The 17,367-nt window shown below is 45.2% G+C and overlaps 1 long non-coding RNA gene across 1 annotated transcript in view; it reads left to right on the top strand.

Annotated features, from left to right (window-relative positions):
- Positions 1-572: 572 nt before the first annotated feature.
- LOC143773756 (uncharacterized) overlaps positions 573-17,367 on the top strand; it is a 30,317-nt gene continuing 13,522 nt past the window's right edge. The window contains exon 1 of the long non-coding RNA XR_013215351.1: positions 573-771. This is a non-coding gene — a long non-coding RNA (uncharacterized LOC143773756). The remainder of the gene's footprint in view (positions 772-17,367) is intronic.

Raw genomic sequence — 17,367 nt, 5'->3', positions numbered from 1 at the left:
TTCGACATTAAGATATTTACACGCACCACCAATAATGCTTTTTGGAATTTTCTTCCTATAAGCCTAATCTGAGCATAGGTGACCTTGTTCTTGTGAAAGACTGTCAAATTCACTGGAACCAGTGGCCACTTGGTCTAGTTACCGCAACATTCCCGAGCAAGGACGGCAACGTTCACAAAGTTGAACTAAGGATGACCAAAGGGAATGAACCTAAGACATTTTTCAGACCGGTATCTGAACTGGTCCTATTGTTGCCTTCAGAAGAAAGGAGTAGTGACATCTGTTGATGCCAGATGGGGAGTGTTCTGTCTCCGCCATCTAATTTAATTATTATCAACACTTTTAATTACACATTTTTTTCACATTTCATTTGGTCACTTTTACACATTCATAGACACAAAATCCATGTTATGATTACTGTATATACATATTGTTCTGTCTCTCATCTAATTTGTTACCTCTGATTATCTGTTTGCATAATTTGCAGTTTTCTCAGTAGTATGAGTATACAGGAACTGATATATTCATATCTTTATTTGTCTGTAGTGTTTTGGCTCCCTCTAGCGGTCAGAGTCATGTTCACAGTTCTATTTTCTGTTTTTTCTATTTTCCATGTCTGATTCTCCTCCCCCTTTGCAATGCATTATGGTAGCTTAGCCTCCATCTCCCTCCATTTTCTTTCACTTCCTTTATTCTGCTTTCAAGGAAAGACACTTTCACTTCTTCCCCCTTGCATTGCATTGCCGGTATCGGTATGTCTTTATGCTTTCTGTAGGTAATTTCTGCTCTAATATTAGCCTAGCTTAGTCAGTTGTAGTCCTAGTTCAGATACTAGCCTTGTAAATGTTCATGCATAATGTAAAACATGTGTTGTATGTATTTCTGCTATACCATGCATTGATTGTATGTATATGATTGTTTACAGTTTCACAGCGCCAATATACTACTACATTCAATAAAAGCACAGACTCAACCACAGTCTCCTTATTGGACTCTGGTATAGCGGTTTAGCTGTCTGTATAGCTACATATGAGCCTGCCTCATTTAATGAGGACAGAACACATATAGTGCACACATTGATCATTATAGTCTCATTTAATATTTCTTTCTATACTTGTCCTCTTAGTTTACTTCTATTTACATTCCAGGCTCCACTTACATTGGTTCAGCATTCTTGACATTTACTTGCACATTCATTCAACAGATATTCCAGTTTCGGTCAGTGCGCATGCTCGGACTCCACTGCACCTGGGTCTTCCCGATGCGCTTATTTGGTATGCATGCAATCCCCATTGCTTAGTAGCAGTGGATCGCTTGTGTTCCACGGGCATAGGAGAAAGTACCCCCATGTGGTGCGGTGACATTCGCACATGTGCCGCGCATTGACTGGCATCAGCGGCGGACTTCTCCTATTGGTGCACCTGTGAAGAGGCTGCAGTGCAGTGTAGCGAAACCTCCACCAGGGGGTGCTGGCAAGGGAAGAGAGGCCGCACACTCAAAGCACAGTAACAGTGAGCAGCCGCACAGGTGTAACAGGTAATGAAAGAGTGGTCAGACGAGCTGAGTCAGTACCTGTCAGGAGCAAAATTACCAGAAGTAATAGCAAAGCACGTAGTCAGAGACAAGCCAGAAATCAGAGCCAAATTTGAGCACGGTATCCAAAACATGAGACGTAAGACGAAGTCGGGGTACAAGCCAGAGAGTCAAAGCCGGTTGGGAAATGTGGTATCAGAGTCGGAAAACAAGAGCCGGGGTTCAGAGATCAGGCTGAGACATACACTGTAGGGAAACAACCAGACGAACACTAAATCAGGGATAGGGAACATGTCTCACACAAATACGGGAAGTCAGGGGCAGAAGGATCACCAGGGTATACGGGTCAGCTGCTCTAGCCTGGAAGCATGAACTATCTCTGACGCTGGCCAGCAGACTGCAGAGGACGTAAAAAGCCCAGCCAGCTCCAAAACGAGGCCGAGGGGATTAATCCCCTCATGACCAGTCCAGAGAGATGATAGCAGAAAACAAACCCCGAACTGGATCATGACAGCACCCTACTATATATAGTAGCACATGCACTACCTTAGGCCACACCTCCTGACGAAGACATGGCGAAATGCGCATAGAGGTGGCAAGCTGGGATCTACTCCTCCATCTCCAGTAATATGTGAGTTACTGCTGGGCATTGGCACTTTTTGTTTACTGCATATTTTGCACATTATGCACTGTAGCACTTTTTAAAATAGGATCACTGCATAAAGGCTCAAACTCATTTGAGCATGATACCTATATAGAGCCATTGGATTACCTATGCATATGTGACCTCTATACTTACTATTTATAATCCCTAATACAGCTATATGATATATATATTCTTATTATTATATATTCTTATTATATATTACCGTATATTAAATTTGTTACATATTCTGTATTATTAGCTCTTTTGGTGCATAATAGCTATTTGGATTGAACATTATACCCCAGCCTTACTCTGGTTTGATATTTCCCTTTGCTCCTGCATTGGTAGTGCTACTCTGAATTGATACAGGTTTTATGTTATAAAATTAATAAACCTTATATGGTTGTTTAAAATACTCTTTGACCTCGTCTGTGTTTTTACACTCCGTGGGCAATTTGTGCTATTTGAACTTTTTTAGTTTTTCTACTTTTGATGTGGCACTAAGCTTCGGAATTATTTATGACTGTCACGATAATATAAATATGTCATGGTTTGAGTATATACCTAAAAGGTCCATGGCTTTTCAGACACACGCTGTGGGCTTTTCCGACCTCCCTCTTCTTGCTCTGCCTAGAAAAACTTCTTACTCTCTTAGCCTGCAGGCAACTCCCTCCCCCCTGCTATATAGTGTAATGTGAGCCCAGTGTGCTAGAAACCCTCACTAGAATCACTAAAGAATTTTTATGGCTTTTAGCTGCAAAAGCCAGACTCTGTGCAAAACCCCTCATCCCCCCTCCCACCTGATACTGGCTAAAACTGGTACTGCAAGCATGCAATTCTTTTGTTCTTGTAAAGCTAGGTATACTGGCACCGATCAGGGCTAGAAATATAAGGATTATATATTCCGGATGTCCATTGAGAGATCTATAGCTCACGGAAATCGCTAGGAGCTAAACCCAACGAGTGCAAGGAGCGGGTTTCTCCGTAAGCGGGTCATGAAACTACACCGTGTTTACACTTAAAAGAATCCCACCTATGTGGTGCACATTCTGATCATTGTGTCTTTGGATACGAGGTTCATACAGCGAGCTATGTATAAAAATGGTTTGTTATAACTCTAATAAAGGGGAGGATCCAGCCTCTGAGTGAGGTCACCACAGGGGGAGTATCTTGGGTTTGGGCTGGGAGATAAGTGAATGGGACATGAGTCTTCCAGTGTCTTTTGTCCGGGGTCTAGCTGCAGACAGATGTGTGATATGCATCTAGATGTGTCCCCTGAGCACATGGTCAGCCAGGAGATAAAATTATTTGAACGAAATGTAAGTGTTTTTTAAACTTTAATCCCATTTTATTTGTCATTGTACTGTACATACTATACTTATCTTTTTTATAATATATTTTTATACTTCTGTAAACACTGCCTACCTTTTTGGAGAAAATATAAAAATTACTAGCTTTGTCTCGTCTTACTCTATAATGTACGGTCACGTCCTCTGATGTGAATTACGCTACTAATTTAGGTGGGCTCCAGACCAGTTATTAGTTAAGAAATTGGAGCTGGTGGCAGCGGATTTGTCCTGTGCGTTTGGGAGTCTTTGTAGCGACTGTCAACATTGATAATTATTGTTCCAGCTCCAGTGGGAGTAGTTATACTACCCTCGCTGCAGTGTGCCCCTTAGCCAGTACAAAGTAAGGCATCCTTTCTGGCAACTAATTTTCCTAGGTGCAGTACCCTGACTGACCTGTTGGTAAGGGGGTGCCAGAGAGCTGCAAGTTCCAAACTGGAACTGGGAAGTGGGATACAGATAAACCCCCTTCAGAAAGAACCAGGGGCAAACAAACAACCCCGGTTCATGACAAATTGGTGTGAATGGTGGGGATGATAAAGGTATCCTCCCCGTTAACCGAGACATATTGGTGGCAGTGCGGTGGGATAATAGAGCATTAGTGATCTGGTTTGAGGATTCATTTCTGTCACTAAAAACTTGCGGGAGCACCGGCTGGAATTAGCCCGAATCCAGGGGCTGAGGTCGTTTCAGTCCAGCGGAAAGCCCAGCAGCACTCAGATCCCTAAACCCCGGCCAGAGTACTTTCCTGTCATGGAAAAGGACGGGGACTTGGACACTTTTCTGCGGGCCTTTGAGAACGTCTGCTGACAGTATCGGCTGCTGGATAACCAATGGCCTGATACCTGACATCAGGGCTAAAAGGCAAAGCTCTGGAGGCGTTTGCTTCTCTCATGCCAGACCAAGATGGCAAAGCAAAGTTTGTCCAAACACTTGTTGATTGTGTTCAAAGCTTCCAAACTTCTTTTGCAGACCTTCCACATCTTTCTGCAGTGATCTAATTATGGAGAACACCTGCTCTAGTCTGCTTTCTGCAGTCATTGTTCCAACAGTCTCCTCTTTTGAGGCTAGAGTATCCTGTAAAGATTATAAGGGACTAGATTGGGGCCCGATTCTAACGCATCGGGTATTCTAAAATATGCATGTCCCCGTAGTATATGGACAATGATGATTCCAGAATTCGCGGCAGACTGTGCCCGTCGCTGATTGGTCGAGGCAACCTTTATGACATCATCGTCGCCATGGCAACCATTATGACATCTACGTCGATACTGTGCCCATCGCTGATTGGTCAAGGCGAATTCGCGGCAGACTGTGCCCGTCGCTGATTGTTCGAGGCAACCTTTATGACATCATCGTCGCCATGCTGTGCCCGTCGCTGATTGGTCGAGGCCTGGCGGCCTCGACCAATCAGAGACGCGGGATTTCCAGGACAGACAGACAGACAGACAGAAAAACCCTTAGACAATTATATATATAGATAACTCAGGAGACTCTTTGCATGGAACAAGACAACTACAGGACACAGTTTTATAAGTGGTAAAGTCTATATTATCACACGGTGATTCAAACAGGTGCAGAGAGAAACTCAAGTCCACAACACTTGGAGTAAATATTAAACGCATCTCAGCAGTCAATAGGAAACTTCAGAGGAAAATGCAATCACACAGAAAGTCTATGAAGCACAATTATTCTTGAGGATACTTGACACGAATAAGTCCTTGGTAGTCCAAACACAGATAGATATGCTTATAAGGCAGTTCAAATAATATCTTAGCACAACTAGGGAGGCCTGGGTAAAAGGCTCAGGTTTAAGCAGAGCAGCAACAGCTTAAATGTCCAGCAAATGCAGATGGAAACAAACACAAGCAGCCAGATGGAGGATTACTGGAAACCGATGTATGCAGCAGAAACTCAGAGCTGAGTAGCAGGATCTCCACACAGGAGCAGGTGCAGGTGCAAAGCAAGGCAGTCATCAGGAGCTGGGTGCAAGGCAGAATACTATAGCACAGACTAAAGGCTGGGATGGAGTTATATAGCAGGAAGACACAGTGCACATGAGACCAAAGACGCCATCTTGGAAAAGGGCAGTAATGCACAAAAGGTAATCAAAATGTTCAGAGTCCTGACATTACTCCCTCCTTAGAAGCGGCCTCAGGACAAACCTGGACCTGGTTTCTCAGGCAATCTTTGATGAAAATGAGAGATCTTCTGTTGGGCATTGATGTTTTCGACAGGTTCCCAAGAGTCTTCCTCAGGGGGATATCCCTGCCATCTTATAAGATATTGGAGCCGATTCCTGCGAATCCTGGAATCAATAATATCCTCCACCACAAATTGTTCTTGCCCATCAATCACCACAGGCTGCGGAGGTGGCACAACACATCCCTGGAAGGTATTAGGAAAGTAAAGGATTAGGACAGGATTAGTAAAGATACATGAAAAACTGGGTGTACCTTCATAGTCCTAGGCAGCTTCAGACGGCAGGCCACAGAGCTCACAATACCATTGTCAAGGTGAAAAAGATATATCTTTATACACTTTTTGTACTGTTATGTGAAACAATAAGTTTTCCCTTGCTTGCAGATGCTAATGTAACTGTATTTAAAATGGCTGCCAGTATTCACCTTTGCCTTACTTTTTGTCTCTGAGAAACCAAGTATCATTTCTTCTGAAATCGAAATTTGAGGAATGTGAAGAGAGGAGGATTCACCAGAAGACATCAGGACAAATCATAAAGACTGAATACTAGATATGTATTGCTTAAACCCCGCCTATTGCATTCCTTTTTCTAAAACAATATAGTACTGTGTATTCGGAAATAAAGTTGGTTGCTGTGATCGTTGCTGACACTTGTAGATGCACGAGCATCAACTGAGATTGAACCAGCTATTTGTCTGACTCATTCTTACCCGGTACCAAATGCTCTGCTCATACTCTAATTTGGGATGACTGGTGAATGAGGGTTATTGTCGTGACGACCCCGACAATTTGGCGCTTCCAACGTGGGGCGTGGCCAGCGATCCGAGACCCCCTGGACCCATCCCTGGACGTCCGTGGACGATACCCGTAGTGGCTGATCTCGAGGACTGATCACCCTCCAAACACGGTAAGTGGCGATCATATACTCTGTATGTGTCACACTTGCTAGTGTCTCAGCCGTTATTGGTTTGTCTGTGGTCTCCTTGGATCTGAGGGGTGACCGGTCGAGTGGTGAGACCGAGCGCGATCCCGTGCCACGCTCTGAACCAGCAACTGAGAGACGTCGCATCCTGCGCGTCCTCGTGTACACCATACCTCCTCCACCGGTCATTGTACTCCATTCAACCACCCTACCCGTGACTATTGTCTAGTAGTGAAGTGGAGTGAAAGTTTGAGCAAGTTGTAGATTGCGGGGCGGCTTAGTGAAAGGGATAGGAGACGCAGCCTCTGTGATATTGTACTAACAGGTAATTAAGACGTCCCAAGGGGGGGACCACCAGAATTTCAGTGGAGGGGTTCTCATTAGGAGGCCGCCTCCCAACGGTTAGAATATCGTGACAGGATAGTCTGTAATCACTGTTGTTCAGATTAGGGACAGGAAGTATCGAGCGTGAGGCTCTTTATTCCTAGTACGTTGAACGCGAGGTTCCGTGCTATAGGACACAGTGTTGATATCGCTGTCAGTGGCCTGCTGCAGTAGGGCATAGTATTCTGTGAGTCATGCTGCGTCTCTTAAAGCAGAAGAAGTCCGTGCCCCACAAGTTAAATGAGGATGCTGTGGAAGTCAAGTCAATAGTAGAGTCACGGGAGGGCAAGAAGGCAGTCAAGAATGTTGAGAGGTTGTACGAGTATGTAGGACTGCCCTCGTCAGGGAGATTGCAGCCGTCTACATGGCACAATCTCATAGAGAACAAAGGGGCATGTTGAAGGATAAAGGATTGTTAGAACAAGCGCAAGCTCATTTACGAGTTGCGCGAGGCTTAAAGAACGAAGGATGGAAAGAGGTTGATGGAGAGGGAGGATCAGAGGAAGGTTTTGTAGAAATTAATTAAGTCTGAGAACTGCTGTATTCCGTTTCTGTGTTTGTCTCTAAGATATCCGATGGGAGGGGTCAAACAGCTGCGTTATTGCTTTCTTCTTTCTATGTGTTGAGGAATGCTGTGATTTTTCTTATCTCTGTGTCCTTGGAATGGAGGGGGCACATACTGTAGCTGTGTTCTCTACAAAAAGCCCATTCTGTATCAGCAGGGAAATTAAAGGTTAAATCAGCAGCCGCAGCGATTCTTACTCGCTCTCTAGCCCCCACCGCAGTGCAAGCACGCAGCTCCGTTCCTTATCATGTAACAGACTTCAGCTCCTGCCCTCCTCCCACCGTACACAAATCCAGTCTCACATTCCAATATCCCTTTTTAACCCTATGTCTGGGAATCTCCCTCCCAAGCCCTGCCATGTCAATTCTCAGACCAAGAGCTTGTTTTAATCGGTGTAGATGGCAGACCCCCCAGCCCGGAAAGGCCCCTAGGCCTCCTCTTCCCGTGAAACCTTCACACCTACAAGGCCAGACTCTCCAAGAACCTGAAGTTTGGTTCCCCTGTCATTCACGCTACTACATCACACCTCAGGGTTCCCAGGTTCTTTTCTCAGTGGGGTATGGGGACATAATTACCCAACAGGTAGGAGCGATAGTGAACCCAGCCAACTCTACCTTGTCACATAGAGGTGGATTGGCCCAACAGATAGCTAATAAGGGAGGCCCGGTCATAACCCAAGAGTGTCAGGCCTACCTTGCCACTTATGGCCCCTTGCAACCAGGAGACGCTATGTCCACCCAAGGAGGGAATTTACCCTGTGATATAGTGTTACACGCCGCAGGCCCCGTATATGATTACAAGACACCCGAGCACTGCCGTACAGTATTGCAGACTGCCTTGCAGATAGTGCTCACCTATGCAGGACATGCTACAGGTGTGCTGATTCAGCTTCATGGAGACAAACAGAGACCTGTTGCTTATTACAGCAGCCGCTTGGATACGGTGGCAAGAGGAAGTTCCTCCTGTGTTCGGGCTGTGTTGTCTGTCCAGCTGTTGCTACACAAGTCTTTAGAGATTGTTTTGGATCACCCACTGATGGTCCATACCCCACGTGATGTACATAGTATCCTTAACCAAGTACAACCTAGCCACATGTCTATGGCCAGACAGCTGCGACTTCAGTGTGCTATTCTCATGCCTACTAATGTGACTTTGAAAAGGTGCACTGTCCTAAACCCCGCTACTCTTCTTCTAGTTCCTATGGATCCAAATGGGGGAGGAGTAGGTGACATGAAAAGGACACTCTTTTTCTTTCTAGAATGGATCCAGAGGAACAAGATCAGGTTTTCAAACCACATGATTGTCTAGAATTGATGTCTCAGGAAACAGCTGGTCTCCCTATTGTCTCTAATGTGCCTATACCTAATGCTGATTTTGAGCTTTTTGTAGATGGATCCTGTCACCAAGATGACCAAGGACGCTTCTGTACCAGATATGCTGTGGTCTCAGAACATGAGGTAATCAAGGCAGAGTCAATGCCAGCTCATATGTGTGCACAAGAAGCAGAGCTCAAGGCACTCACAGAAGCGTGCAAACTAGCAGAAGGTAAGACTGTAAATATCTACACTGATTCCAGGTATGCTTTTGGCCTTGCACACGATTATGGGCCTATCTGGAGAGCCAGGGCTTTCCTGACAGCAAATGGCCACCCCATTAAACATGCTGAGGCAGTCCAGCAACTTATGAATGCACTACAGCTTCCCACCCAAGCAGGCATTATAAAGGTAAAGGCACATACCAAAGACACTGATGGACAGGCAAAGGGTAACGCACTGGCAGACCAGGCTGCCAGGAAAGCAGCAAGCACTTCTGTAGCCTCTAAAGTACGTCACCTGGACACCCCACCATCTCCACTTGTGTCGAAAGACATCTTAGCCCGGTTACAAGAACAGGCAAGTAAGGAGGAGAAAAATAGGTGGCAAAAGATAGGGGCTTGCTCTGATACCGTCACTGGACTATGGGGGAGGGGTGAAAAGGTCTGCCTACCACAGGTACTGTACCCAATGATGGCACAGTTTCTGCACAGGAATGTGCACCACTCGAAGACGGCCATGTGTGACACCCTACAGAAACAATGGATTGCCCCCGGGTTTTCCACCTGCGCAGAAAGGCAGGTACAGAGCTGCATGATATGTGTCACACATAATCAGGGTAGGACAGTGAAAACTCCATCCAAACACACTCCCCGGCCCCTTTACCCATTCCAGAGACTGCAGATTGATTATATTCAGTTGCCTAGGGTAGGGACGTATGAGTATGTGTTGGTCTGCATTGATTTATTTTCAGGTTGGCCAGAAGCCTACCCAGTTGCCAAAGCTACGGCTAAGACAACGGCGAAGAAACCGATGGCTGAGATCATATGCAGGTATGGAGTTCCTGAAGTCATTGAAAGCGATCGGGGCTCCCATTTTACTGGAGAGATCATGTCAGAGGTAATGGCAGCACTGGAGGTAAGTCAAGCATTGTATACTCCGTACCATCCGCAGAGCAGTGGAAGAGTGGAGAGACTAAATGGAACTTTTAAGCCTAAAATCCAGAAGGCAATGGCAGAGACTGGAAAACCATGGACAGAATGCCTTCCTCTAGCCTTGTTTTCAGTAAGATATACCCCAAACAGGAAGACAGGACTGTCACCATATGAGATTCTGTTTGGCAGGGGCCCCAATCTTGGATGTTTCTTTCCACACAGTTGCAGCTCAAGTACCAGGACTTGACTAGCTATGTGCAGGCCTTACATGGACACCTTGCCAAAGTGCATTTAACTGTCTTCAGTTCTCTTCCAGACCCAGACAAGGTTCCTGGACACCATCCCTTGGAGCCAGGAGACTGGGTAGTGATAAAGCGGCATGTCCGAAAGAAGTCTGGAACCAAAATTTGACGGACCATACCAAGTGCTCCTGACCACAGCCACAGCTGTCAAGCTCGAAGGAAAACCTAGCTGGATCCACGCCTCACACTGTAAAGGAGACCGAACCAGTGTTTAGTCACAGTAGTCACTGAAGGGAAATGTTGCTGTTGTTTTTTGGTCCTGGGGCTGAGGGCCATCCTCGCCCCTACCTCTTCGGCTCCTATTGTAAATAAGAATCCTGGTGCCACTATTCTCTGGATAAACCTAACAGCCCCGGTAAATATCTGGCGATTTGATTTCTGCGATGTAGTCAAGTGCCCCGAGACTCAACGGGTGGTAGAGGGAATCATCCAGTTTTATATGTGTGTTACCAGAAACGACAACAATAATTGTTATTATTTGTCAGATGCTGCCTGGAATACGGGGGATGATTGGGGATATAAACCTAGCGAAGCCATGTTCCCTAAGGATGGGACAGGTAGGAGTCTTCGTGAGAGAATGCATCTAACAGCCCTTTTGCAACCACTTAGGGGCTGTAAATGGGGTAGAAACTGTCACCCCCTCCTCCTAAATCTTGAAAGCCCCCAATCTGCTGACCTGCAGACGTTTGTACTGGGAAGGCATTTTCATAATGTATTTAATGGTGGATACTATGGGAATTTAGGCCATATACAGCTCCAGGATATTAGCTTCAGACCAACCAAGTCCCCTGTTACCAGTACAGCTAAAACAGGCCCAGGTGAGCGTTTGCAAAATGTAATTAACGAAGTAATCCCCATTCCAGGTCTCAGTTGGCAAGAAGTTTTCTCCATAGAAACACAAACAGCCCCAAGGAAAAACCTATGGTTAGAATGGGTAAGATACAATGTAAGAGTCCAGAATATCTCTGTAGGATGTATTGCTTGTGCTGCTGCGAATACACATCTCTACACACATGCACTGCTTTTTCCTGATGACAACACCACTGCCTGTGTCATGAATCTGTTGAAAGGTCTGAAGCCCACTGATTGCCCAGATTACGTCCCACTAATTCATGAGGAACCCAAACTAAAGGTCCCAGGAGAAGTAACCGTATTAGCTGACAATTACACCTGCTATAATTCCCACAACACCACAAGTACACCAGAAGGGATCTTCGAGACAGGTTTCTGCAAAGAGAACAGTTCTCTAGATATTGACTTGCTAATTAAACATACACAATATATGTACGACATTTATTGGTTATGTGGAGATGGTAAGCTCTGTCCTAGGTTGCCTAATGCCTGGACAGGTCAATGCACCCTTGTTAAACTAGCCATGCAGTTCAAGATTTTACCTTGGGATCCAGAGACACCTGATGAACCTACCAGAAAGAAGAGAAGCCTTGATCAGCTCCACATGAGTTATGAAGAAGATCCACTAGTATATATTGATGCCATTGGAGTGCCAAGGGGGGTGCCTGACCAGTTTAAAGCCCAGAACCAGATTTATGCTGGCTTTGCTTCTCTAATCCCACAGGTGCAGATTAATAAAAATGTTGATTGGATCAATTATATATATTACAGTGAACAAAGGTTCGTCAATTTTAGCCAAGATGCCTTTCAGGGTATAATTGAGGAATTGGGCCCTAACACTAGAATGACTCTCCAAAACCGACTAGCCCTTGATATGATCTTAGCTGAGAAAGGAGGAGTCTGTGGGATGGTAGGAGAAGAATGTTGTACCTATATCCCTCAGAACTCTGGAGTGAATGGAAAAACCATGATAGCCCTTAAAAAGATAACTGGGTTAGCAGCAGAATTGAAAACTAATGCTGGAGTAGACACATCTTTCTTTTCCGGCTGGTTGGGTGGGCTCAAGGGATTCCTTCAACAGGCCTGTCTGGTACTGATTGCCCTCCTTATAATTGGATCGATAATTCTCTGTTGTGTCATTCCATTGTATAAAAAGGTTATTGCCAAAGCAATTCCGACTGGCACCTTCCTCAATCAAGAAGTAGACCCACCAGAGTATGATGGTACTGATCCAGGGGAGATCCCTAAGTATGTCCCCCTCAAGAAATTAAACAAAACCCCCTATTCTAAGATGACGCTAAGAGATTTAATTTACGGACAGTGGGAGAACTCCATGTGAGGTTAGTGAAGGGTTCAGCTGCCTGGAGGCCTCTCGCAAGGGGAGAGCTTCTGAGGTGTCTGAATGAAGAAATCCACTTCCCCCATCACATGGACAGTCTCGAAGGATCTTTCTTGAAGGGAAAAACTTAGTGTTTAGGGGGGATTGTCAAGGTGAAAAAGATATATCTTTATACACTTTTTGTACTGTTATGTGAAACAATAAGTTTTCCCTTGCTTGCAGATGCTAATGTAACTGTATTTAAAATGGCTGCCAGTATTCACCTTTGCCCTACTTTTTGTCTCTCAGAAACCAAGTATCATTTCTTCTGAAATCGAAACTTGAGGAATGTGAAGAAAGGAGGATCCACCAGAAGACATCAGGACAAATCAGAAAGACTGAATACTAGATATGTATTGCTTAAACCCCGCCTATTGCATTCCTTTTTCTAAAACAATATAGTACTGTGTATTCGGAAATAAAGTTGGTTGCTGTGATCGTTGCTGACACTTGTAGATGCACGAGCATCAACTGAGATTGAACCAACTATTTGTCTGACTCATTCTTACCCGGTACCAAATGCTCTGCTCATACTCTAATTTGGGATGACTGGTGAATGAGGGTTATTGTCGTGACGACCCCGACACCGTTGATCTTGAAAGGACAATGAATTTCTGTACAAGTTTTTATGAAGGAACGTTTAACTTCAGATTCTTAGTTGATAACCACACGGAATCTCCTACCTTGAACATGGGTGCAGGTTTACGGAATCTATCAGCCGATCTCTTATAACGTTCTTGAGCTGTGGTCAGGGATTCCTTCAGAACCTCCAGATTTTGCCTCATCTCAGTCAGTCTTTCCTCAACTGCTGGAACCGGAGAATTAATCGGAGACCTAGGTAAGATACATGGATGATAACCCAGATTGGCAAAGAAAGGAGTGAACTTAGTGGAGGCGCTCTGAGAATTGTTGTATGAAAATTCGGATAACGGCAGTAATTCCAACCAATCATCTTGGAGATGGCTAACATAGCATCTTAGATATTGTTCCAACATCTGGTTGGTACGCTCAGTCTGACCATTTGTCTGGGGATGGTAAGTGGAAGAGAGACAGACATTAATATTGAGTGCAGAGCAAAACCCCTTCCAGAATCTTGAAGTGAACTGTACGCCACGGTCAGAGATGATCTCATCCGGGACCCCATGCAGCCGGAAGACATTCTGAATAACCAAGTTCACTGTATCCTTAGCTGAGGGGAGGCCGGTGCATGGAACAAAATGAGCGGCTTTAGTCAGGCGATCAACTACTACCATGATCGTATTCATGCCCCCCGATGTAGGCAGCTCCACAATAAAGTCCATTGATATAGACCCCCAAGGTCGGGATGGAACAGGTAATGGTTGCAGGAGACCCGTAGGTGCCACACGAGGAGTCTTGTAACAAGCACATACCTCGCAAGAGAGAACATAGTCCTTAGTATCCTTCAGGCAAGTTGGCCACCAGAAAAATCAGCTTAGGAACTCTTGTGTCTTCTGTACCCCCCTGTGACCAGCCAACTTGGAGTCATGTACCAACTTGAGGATCTGCAGACGGACGACGTCAGGGACGTAGATACGTCGATCTCCGGACCACATGCCACCCTTAAAGACAAGATTAATATCAACAGGTGGGTTGGCCAGAAATACATCACCGTCATAAGCCTCCCTGCACTCCTTCCACAAGTCCTGATCATGGATAACTCCGATGAAATTGGCATTAGATAGAATGGTCTTGGATGGGGCTCCAGGTACGGAAACCGCAGCATGGATTCGGGATAAAGCATCAGCCTTCCCATTACGAGAACCTGGACGGTACGAGTTAACAAAATTAAATTGATTTAAAAATAAATTCCAACGAGCCTGACGAGGAGAAAGACATCTAGCGGATCTGAGGAACTCTAAATTGCGATGGTCAGTAAGCACTACGATCTGTTGTGCAGCTCCTTGCAGATGATGCCTCCATTCCTTGAAAGCTGCAATAATAGCCAGCAATTTCTTGTCTCCCACATCATAATTCTTCTCTGCTGAGGTTAGTCTACGGGAAAAGAAAGCACAAGGATGTAGCAGACCCTTTTCTCCAGTTCTTTGGGAGAGAATAGCCCCCAAGGCATTATCAGAAGCGTCCACCTCCACAATGAAAGAAAGTGTTGGATCTGGGTGTATCAACAGCAGTGCTGAGGTGAAACAGATCTTAAGCCGATCAAAAGCTTCTTGAGCCTGTGATGACCACTTAAAGGGCTTTTCCTTCTCTGTCAAGGAAGTAATGGGACGGACAATATCAGAAAAATTTCGAATGAAGCGTCTGTAGAAATTTGCAAAACCGATAAAACGTTGGACCTCCTTAACGTTCTTGGGTACCGGCCAGTCAAGGATAGCCTGAATCTTACCAGATTCCATGTTCAGCCCCTGGGGAGAGATGATATAACCTAAGAACTGTATCTCAGAACGATGGAACTCGCATTTCTCTGGCTTGATATACAGATGGTTCTCTTTCAGACGTCTTAAAACAGCTTTGACATGTTCTTCACATTCCTGTAGAGAGTCAGAAAAGATTAGAATATCGTCCAAATAGATCACCACAAACTGGTCCAACAAATCTCTGAAAATGTCATTAGCAAGGTGTTGAAACGTTGCAGGGGCATTACAAAGCCCGAAGGGCATCACGAGATATTCAAAGTGTCCATACCGGCATCGGAATGCTGTCTTCCACTCATCCCCTGGACGAATACGCACCAAATTATAAGCCCCAGGAAGATCCAGCTTAGAGAACACCTTAGCATGGTGGACTCTTTCCAGTAATTTGGGAATCAGAGGCAAAGGGTAACAATTCCGTACGGTTACCTTATTGAGCTCTCGATAGTCCACACAGGGTCTCAGGGACCCATCCTTCTTCTTTACAAAAAATATAGGTGCCCCTGCTGGTGAAGAAGAAGGATGTATGAAGCCTTTGGACAGATTTTCATCAATATACTCCTTTAAGGCTTGAAGCTCAGGTGCCGCCAAAGGATATACGTTACCAAAAGGAATAGCTGCCCCAGGAAGCAACTCAATGGGACAGTCATAATGCCTGTGTGGAGGAAGCTGATCTGCATTCTTCTTGTCACAGATGTCAGAGAACTCTTTATATGCTGAAGGTAAAGTAAATACCTGTACCGGTGGTTCCGTAGCTGTGGACTCGGGGACAGCTTCAGTTAATGCTGAGTTGCTCCTTGTTGGAAAGATAATCTCCTTGGTCTCCCAGTTGATAGTTGGATTCTGAGAACGCAGCCAAAGGATGCCTAAAATCACAGGAAAATGAGGAGAAGAAATTAACAAGAAGCTCTTGATGATTAGGCTCCAACAAAATCTCAAGGGGTGCAGTCTCCTGATCCACAGGCCCGGAGATTAAAGTTGACCCATCCACTGTTTCCATGGTAATTGGAGAGGCTCTTTGCTGAATTTCAATACCATGTTCCTTGGCAAATGCAATATCCATAAAATTGCCACCTGCACCAGAGTCAATCATAGCTGCACTAGAAATCCACTGTCCTGTACACAGGATCTTCATTGGGAGAGAACAGTGAGAGTTCTTTTCATTTAGCTCCTTGGCTGGTGAAGTCATAGAAAGTGAATGGAATACAGCGTTTAAAGGCAGGCTACATTCAGAGATGTCAGATTAATCGACATAGTTGTCATACTCCCCTACTGCTGCTAGCACCTTGTTAGGCCGCTTGGGACACTTGGGACAGTTGATTAGAAAGTGGTCAGACTGGCCGCAGTAGAAACATAGACTTTCTCGAAGGCGATGCTCCCGGCGCTCATTACTCTCACGCCACTGAACAGAATCAATTTGCATGGGCACCTCCTCTACCTCTCGAGATGTTTTACCTGCAGGCTCTTTGGAAGGAAGGGAAAAGTTAGAAATACGGTTATATGCAGAAAACTTCTCCTGCCTACGCTCAGTAAGGTGAATATCAATGTGCACACAATGCTGTATAAATGTTTCTAGCTCTTGTGGTGATTCAGAGTGAGCTAATTCATCCTTTTCAATGCTAGACAGACCCCTTTTAAAAATAGGTAATTGTGCATAACTGTCCCAATTAGTATCTACCGCTAATCTCCTGAATTCAGTAGCATACTCAATAACAGAACGTTTAGCCTGGCGTAAAGACAATAAAGCAGATTCAGCGGTTGCACGGCGATTAGGGTTGTCAAACATTAATGCCATAGCGGCCAAAAAATCGTCCAAATTATTTAACCGCGGGTCACGAGACTCAATCATCGGATTCGCCCAGGTGAGCGCTTGTGCAGTCAGCAGCATTATTACACACAATACTTTGGATCTATCATTAGGAAAACGGTCAGCATGCACATCAAAATATAGCATATGGAGCGCCCCCATGTTAAGGGCAATGGGGTACTCGGTACCAGGCCCTTCGGTTCAGGGGATGTCACGGTAGCCTGACCCGGTCCGTGGCCCTTTTGAGAGGTGTCCAATTAAAGGTGTAGTTTGTCTAGTGTTCGTGATGCCACCTGTGGTATTTGGTCAGGGTGACAGACGCTGCTTAGGGGTCCGCTGGGGTGATGGAATGGCAGCTAGATGGTATACCTTCCCACAGGTGAAGTATGTCCCCAGGGCTTCCCAGATGTGTAGGTGATGATGGTGGACGATGTAAGGCGCAGTGAATAACGAGGACACAAAGGTTGCAGTCTCTTTAACTTTTACTGAAGACTTCAGCATCCACAGTCCAGAGTACAGATCACGGGGCAGGCAGAGTCCGGCCGGTCTGAAGGCAAATCCAGAGTTCTCTTA

The sequence above is a fragment of the Ranitomeya variabilis genome, chromosome 5 (assembly GCF_051348905.1).
Source record: "Ranitomeya variabilis isolate aRanVar5 chromosome 5, aRanVar5.hap1, whole genome shotgun sequence".
Taxonomy (NCBI): domain Eukaryota; kingdom Metazoa; phylum Chordata; class Amphibia; order Anura; family Dendrobatidae; genus Ranitomeya; species Ranitomeya variabilis.
The sequence above is the reverse complement of the archived record's forward strand: the minus strand, read 5'-3'. Positions and strand labels throughout refer to the sequence as shown.